General features: G+C 49.6%; 1 long non-coding RNA gene across 1 annotated transcript in view; it reads right to left on the reverse strand.

Moving 5' to 3' along the window:
* Positions 1-1,678, reverse strand: part of LOC115031969 — a 9,615-nt gene extending 7,937 nt beyond the window's left edge. The window contains exon 1 of the long non-coding RNA XR_003837627.1: positions 1,594-1,678. This is a non-coding gene — a long non-coding RNA (uncharacterized LOC115031969). The remainder of the gene's footprint in view (positions 1-1,593) is intronic.
* Positions 1,679-6,609: the final 4,931 nt, after the last annotated feature.

The raw sequence follows: 6,609 nt of genomic DNA on the forward strand, positions 1-6,609 counted from the left end.
AAGAAGAAGAAGAAGAAGAAGAAGAAGAAGAAGAAGAAGAAGAAGAAGAAGAAGAAGAAGAAGAAGAAGAAGAAGAAGAAGAAGAAGAAGAAGACGACGACAAAGACCTATCTGGCTGGACTTTATCCATCCCTAATCACTCAGAAGGCCACTTGTCTTTCAACAAAGACCCAGACAAAGGCCATCTACCTAAGATTGGCTTGGTAAAAGGCGTGGGGGAAAAGGTGGTCCAATGGAGGGCAAAGGTCATGAAGGGAAGGCACTAAGAAGGCATGGCTTTCACCAGCTCTACATTCTCCGCTCTACCACACACTGTGGGGATGCTCGCTTGTTTTTAATCTGTCCAGTTTGGCTCTGTGCGTCCAGTTCCCAGTACTCTGCTTGGCACCTAGTAGGCACCCCATAGTATTTGTGGGATTGGTGAACAAATACACAGGTGTAAGAAAGTCTCAGACATTATTAAGATCCTTGTGTGGGCAGAGTTTTGCACACATCTCCTAAGGAGTGATCAGGGATCAGAATAGAAGGGAGAGAAGCAGAAGCCACAGTGACACCTAGAAAAGGCCACAGCCTGGGTCCTATGGTGAGCAGGGTCAGATTCTGTAGTAGACCAGGGCTATCTGCTCAACGTAAGTGATACCCAGGTATACCTAGAAGCACTTTTGTACGTCCCCATCATTCCCCCGAAATGAACCCATCACTACTGCCCTGCCCTGGACAGTTGGCACCAAAACCCTGCCACGTCCCCACTATGGGACTGGCAAGGCAACACACTCATGCAGAGGCACACACACCCAGCCAGAGATCCTCCCCCAAGAGGATGACTCAGAACCACTGGAAGACTGGGGTCCGTTAACCAGGCCACTTCTCTTCCTGGGCATCCATCCTGAGCTCCCAATGTGGACCTGCCTCTTCACAGCCTAGACAGTAAGGGATTTTCCCAACCCCAGCCCGCTGACATGTGGAATCTTAAAATAACAAAGCCAGACTCCAAGAGAGGAAATTCTAAGAACATGAAATAAATCAGGAGAGCAGAGGTGGGTGTTTATTTTCCATGACCACCTACTCCTCTGTGCCTGGGCTCCCAGGCTGGGGGAGGGGTCCGACGAGAGCGCCACAAAGCTAGAGGAAACCTTTCTTCCTGTGTTTGCAGAGGAACAATGCTGGAGGCGCCCTTCCAAGGCCTGCAACTTTTCCTTTGGACAGAGGATTGTAGGTCTCCACGCATTCCTAGGAGGAGGTCCCGCAAGGAATGTCGAATATAAACATTGACTTTTCCATCACTCAGTTAAATCCGGGACACACAAAAGTCACAATCCCCTGGAGTCCTTTTTTTGCTCAGGTTCACCCCCACCCCCCACCCCAGGTAGGCATGGGAGTGCACTCTAGGAGTCCTGGCCCCGCCCTGCAGCTGGATCCCTGAGAGCATTGACCTCATTGGTTTCCTCTGTCCCTACCTCCCAGCGATGCCTTCAGCCTATGCCTCTGCTTCTGCCCACCCCTTCCCTGGACCCTTGCCACCTCCAGCCTTCCTGGCCCCAGTGCACATTGCTTCATGCATCCTGTCTCCAGCCCATGAACCATCCTCCATACCTTTTACCTCCGAGCCCGGCCCCTTTCCCTTCTAGAACTCCCCATTGCGTGTATTCTGGGTCCATTCAGAGAACCTGGTCACACACTAGTCTCTTCTCCTGAACACAACCAGCCCAAACCAGGAAGTGACAAACAAAACACCTCGCCCCGCCCCCAGCCTGCCTTTTTCTCAGGCAGTTTACAGAAAAACCAAACTGCTTAATGGGGCAAAACCTGAGACACTGGCCAGTACTTGCCAAACACCTACCAGTGAGAGTGCCATGCTCAAAGGGCATCAAAACCCCCAAAGCAGTGTACTGGCTCCCAGTCCTCACGCAGAGCCAGAGCTCCATTAACTAGTCAACACCATGCGTTGGCAGAGAGCACACTCCATCTTCACTGTAGTTCAGCTGAGCATTTTGGCAGGCCCTTTGATGGCCACGGACACCATGTGCTTTCTCTCCATCTGCAAGATGATTCCCTTTGTCTAGAACACTAACTCCCATTGGCCTTTCAGGTTACTCTCCAGGATCTCCTAAGGGTTCTTCCTGGATCTTTGCCCCCTAATCTTGGTTATTCATATATATATATATATTCATATATGTGTGTGTGTGTGTGTGTGTGTGTGTGTGTATACACACACACACACACACAGAACCCATATCACAGTGTATCACAGGCTGTCACAATTAGTGACCCAGTCCCTTGGGGAGAGTACCTCTCTGTCCCCAGAATTGAGCTCAGGCTCTGGCTCAGAGAAGAGAATTAGTAAATATTTGTGGACTGAATTAGAGACCTACCCTTGGGTATTCAGTCACCTTGGCTGCTCTGAGAGCCTCTAATCCCTCACTGGGTCATCTGCCTTCCTTCTTCCTGTCCCAGTCTTTGCCTTACACAGCAGGTCTCCCAAAATGAGCAACTCTGGGGAATCCGAGCCTGTATCCCTTGAAGCTGGTAGCCCAGAAGGACAAATCCTATGCTTCCTTCCACGGCATGGCCATTTTCCAAATGTCCAAATATATTGCTTTGGGTTTTTCTTAAACCATAATCGGCCTCAACACTTCCCTGCAGGGATCTAGAGCCAGGTCTCGCTGCCTTAAACCCCCAAGGCCTCATCCTTAACTTGGATGGACAGGGCTCCGTTCTGCAGGCTCAGTGGGGTGTCTGACCAGGTCCTGCCTGGTGTTCAACGGAGGGAGGAGGACCAGCTTGTGCATCCAGGGCGTGCAGTGAACACCCTGTTCACATTCCTGAGCCAGCTGGAATGCTTGGACGAGCCAAAGGCCGCATTCCTCCGGCAGAGGCCAGATCTCAACCCAGGCTCCTGCCCCGCCCCTCCTTGGCCAGGAAAGCGCAGCAGAGAAGCCCGGCTCTAGTCCGTGCGGACTCCCCCTGGTGGCCAGGGCTATCACTGCTCCCTTGGACTCTCCATTTGTAGTTTGTATTGGACCATGGATCACTGCCTTCCTTCTGCCGGAAGCTTCCAGATTCCAAGCTGTGTGATTCCCATTTGTAGCTCCAACGTTTGCCGTTGTGACCTATTCTAATATCCTGGTACCCGCCTCCCATTTCCCACCCCTGGCATCCTCTCAGGAGGAATCACTGCCCAGTGTGTCACCTTCCTGTAGGTACTTTCAAGGCTAGATGAGTGAGTGGCGGACCTCACCTTGGCCCAGTTACTCAGTGCCCACAGAGTGGCTTTTCTGAGACTCTCGTAAGGTCTTAAGAGAAGGAAATGTAGTCGGTCCCTTTTCTTGGTGGCCCTCGGCACTGTGAGCAGACTCACATATCAGGGCTGTGTGGATAGGAGGGTTGAAAGTTGAGAGTTAGCTTCCGGAATGCTACCAGCACAGTAATATGAATATGCAACTCTCCCAATATCTAAACGCTGCTCAAAGAAGTCAGCAAAGGATTTTTTTTTTCTTAACCTAAAGCCAGGATTAGGCATTGCATGCTCAGCCTAAAGGAGAAGGATGTACAAGGCTCACGTACTTCTCATGGAGGGGCCTGCCCACATTCCTGGTCAGTAGGGACTTTGGGCAATGGGGCAAGACATGGCTTGTGTTTAAATTGGTGGCATATGCCTTTGAGCCCAACACTCAGGAGGCAAATGCAGGCGGATCTCTATAAGTTCGAGACCAGCCTGATCTACAGGAACAAGTTCCAGGACAGGCAAGGCTATATAGAAATATGGTCTTGAAAAAACAAAGGAAAGAAAGAAAGAAAGAAAGAAAGAAAGAAAGAAAGAAAGAAAGAAAGAAAGTCAACCATTCACTACTTTGACCTCTTACAAATGGAGCCTTGCTGTGTTTGTCTTCATACCATAGCATGAGTTCTTATGGAGCTCTGGTTGGCCTGGAACTCACAAAGATCCTCCTGCCTCTGTTTGAGTGCGGAGATTAAATACATTTTCCTCTTCGTGTGTTTAAAATCTTTTCCATTTTCCCAGATTGTTGACCTATCTTTCTTTGGAGGAAAGGAACAATAGATGAACACCATCTGCATAGGAACACAGACATGGTCATCTGCCTGCACACCTGCTGACGTACCTGGGAACCCAATGACATAGCCCAGCCTGAAACTTGCCTTGCTCAGGAGGGTGGATCCAGGAAAGGTGAGAGAAAGAGCAAGAACAAAACTCTCATTGGGCAGCGTTTCAGCTTCTAGAAAGGGTGAGGGCGTAGGAGGACTCTGTTCAAGGTTGAGTGTGGTGGCTAGTTTGTCTTGTGTGGTTGCTTTTCCAGCCTCTCCAAGCAGGAAGATAAAGGGGCCCTTTAGTTGCTGGCATAGGTCTTCCCCATCATGTCAACATGGAGACCCATAGTGACAGGGTGGAAAGAGGCCATGAAGCCCTGGGTTTGAGAGTGCAGCCCTGACTCAAGCTTCTCCATCTTCATCCCTATCTACTCTTCTCAGGGTGTCCTGGTGGGTCATCAAACGGACACCAGGGCAATGCTTCAGTGGGACGTGAGGATGCGTGATGTGATAATGACTAAGTCAGACTCAAAAAAAACCCCACCATTTCTCAATGACTTACCAACCTTGGGCCCTATTCCCAAGAATCTCAGTATTCCTTGGAGGTGACAGTGTGTTAAGACAGAGGCAGGTCCAGGCACAGCTGAGGCACAGATGGGTGTGTTAGAGTCACCTACAGCAGAGAAGAACATTGGGGTGGGGGGAGCGGGGCCTAGAAAGGACTTTAGTGGAATCCTGGGAGATATAGAACCATAGAAGCTTCTCCCAGAAGGCGTGGGGGGGGGGGCTCTTTCTCGGCTCTATTCTAGAGTCTTCTTTCATACCCTGAGGCCACCATGTCCCTGTGCTAGTATTTTGCTAGAGATTTCCCATCGTTTCTGCTACTCATGTGTCTAGATTAGCTAGCCTATAAGCCTGTGCTCTAAGGTCACTTTCTGAAGGTGGATCTGATCAAAGATTCCCTAGGCAAGGGAGTGGTTTCAGGAAAGACTTAGTCTCTCTCAGAGTGTTGGCCTCTTCCGCCTAGTAATACTTCCTTCTGCCCAGACCCTTCTGCGTGTTAACCTTCAGACCTCTGTGTGTCCAGGGGGCTGCATGGAAGGCAATGGGCAGGGCCCAGTCTCATAAGCAAGGTGAGTCTCCTTCTGCACAGCTCCACTCCATCAGCCCTTACTTTTCCTAAATAGGTGGGTGTCTGGCCTCCTTGTGCTTAGAACGAATAGAAAATTACCTGGCTTGACTAATTCCATAGGGAAAATAAGGTTGTAAAAAGCCATTTGGTGTGTATTGTTTGGTCTGCATGTATATCTGTGCACCACATGTGTGCCTGGTCCCATCAGAGGCCCAAGGACTGAAGATACAAATGGATATGAGCTGCCAGGTAGGTGCTGGGAATCGAACTTGGGTCCTCTGGAAAAGGAGCCTGTGCTCCTAACTGCTGAGCCATCTCCCCAGCTCCCAGATAAGAAGCTGTTTACAAGTTTTTCTTCCAGTTCTATTCTTTATTTCTTTCACATTTATTGACTTATTTTGTGTGCATGCATGTGTGCATGCCTGTGTGTGCTTGACATGGCATTGTGCGGAGGTCAGAGGGCACCTGTAGGGAGCTGGTTCTCTTCTACCACGTGAGTCCCAAGGATCCAACTCCTCAGGTCATTAGGCTTGGTGGCAAGTGACTTTAATCACTGAACCATCTTACTGGTCTTTTGTTATTCTACATACTTTAGATGGAGTCTTTAACTCCTGATTCTTCTTCCTCCCAAGGACTGGAATTACAGGCACGCACCATTACATCCGGTTAATCTTGGAGAGTCAGTCTGGAGCTTCCTCCGTGCTAGGCAAATGAACTCACCGAGGCGTACTTTGTCTTTGCAAAGTTTTAAAATTTATCTTGTAATGTTTGGAATTGGGGGAGATGGGGTGGGTTTGTCGATGTGCCTCCTGGTCCCACTCAGAGATTCTGAGTCAGGCAGTCTTGAGTAGGGTCCAGGACTCAGCATATTTTGAGACTCATCCCCAAGTAATCCTGCTGCTGCTAGCTTCGACAGGAATGATAAAGGTGAGTTTGCATTCCTTCTCAGTAAATCCACCCAGTGTGAACTTCTCCTTTGTCAAGACTTGGACAAATCCCACAAGATTACTTTTTTAAATCCGCTGTCCCTAAAAAAAGAATTTCACGGAGGAATATAGTTTGGAGGAAGGCCCTCCCACTGAACAGGGATAGGAAGTGCACGGTAAACTATGGTAGAGCTGGAGAAGCCCCACCAAGCAGGCCGAAGAACACGCTCGCTCAGGTGAACACGCTCGGGTGAACATGTGTCGGCTCCTTTTCTTCAAGCCTCTTTCTTTCTGTACCAGGTGCCAGACGGTCCCGAGGCAGAACAAAGCCACAGAAGACAGCTGATATGAAAGGCTTTCGCCTTCATAGAACCAAAGTCCCCATGGGTCATGGTTCGAGTGTCTGTACCTTGAGCACTGCCAGTAACAGTCTTCAGAGTCCAGTTACCCGGTCCTTGGCCCCAGACAAACTCTAAGAGTTGATAAGATAGGAAGGTCGTCTTC

This window comes from Mus caroli, chromosome 9 (assembly GCF_900094665.2).
Source record: "Mus caroli chromosome 9, CAROLI_EIJ_v1.1, whole genome shotgun sequence".
NCBI lineage: Eukaryota > Metazoa > Chordata > Mammalia > Rodentia > Muridae > Mus > Mus caroli.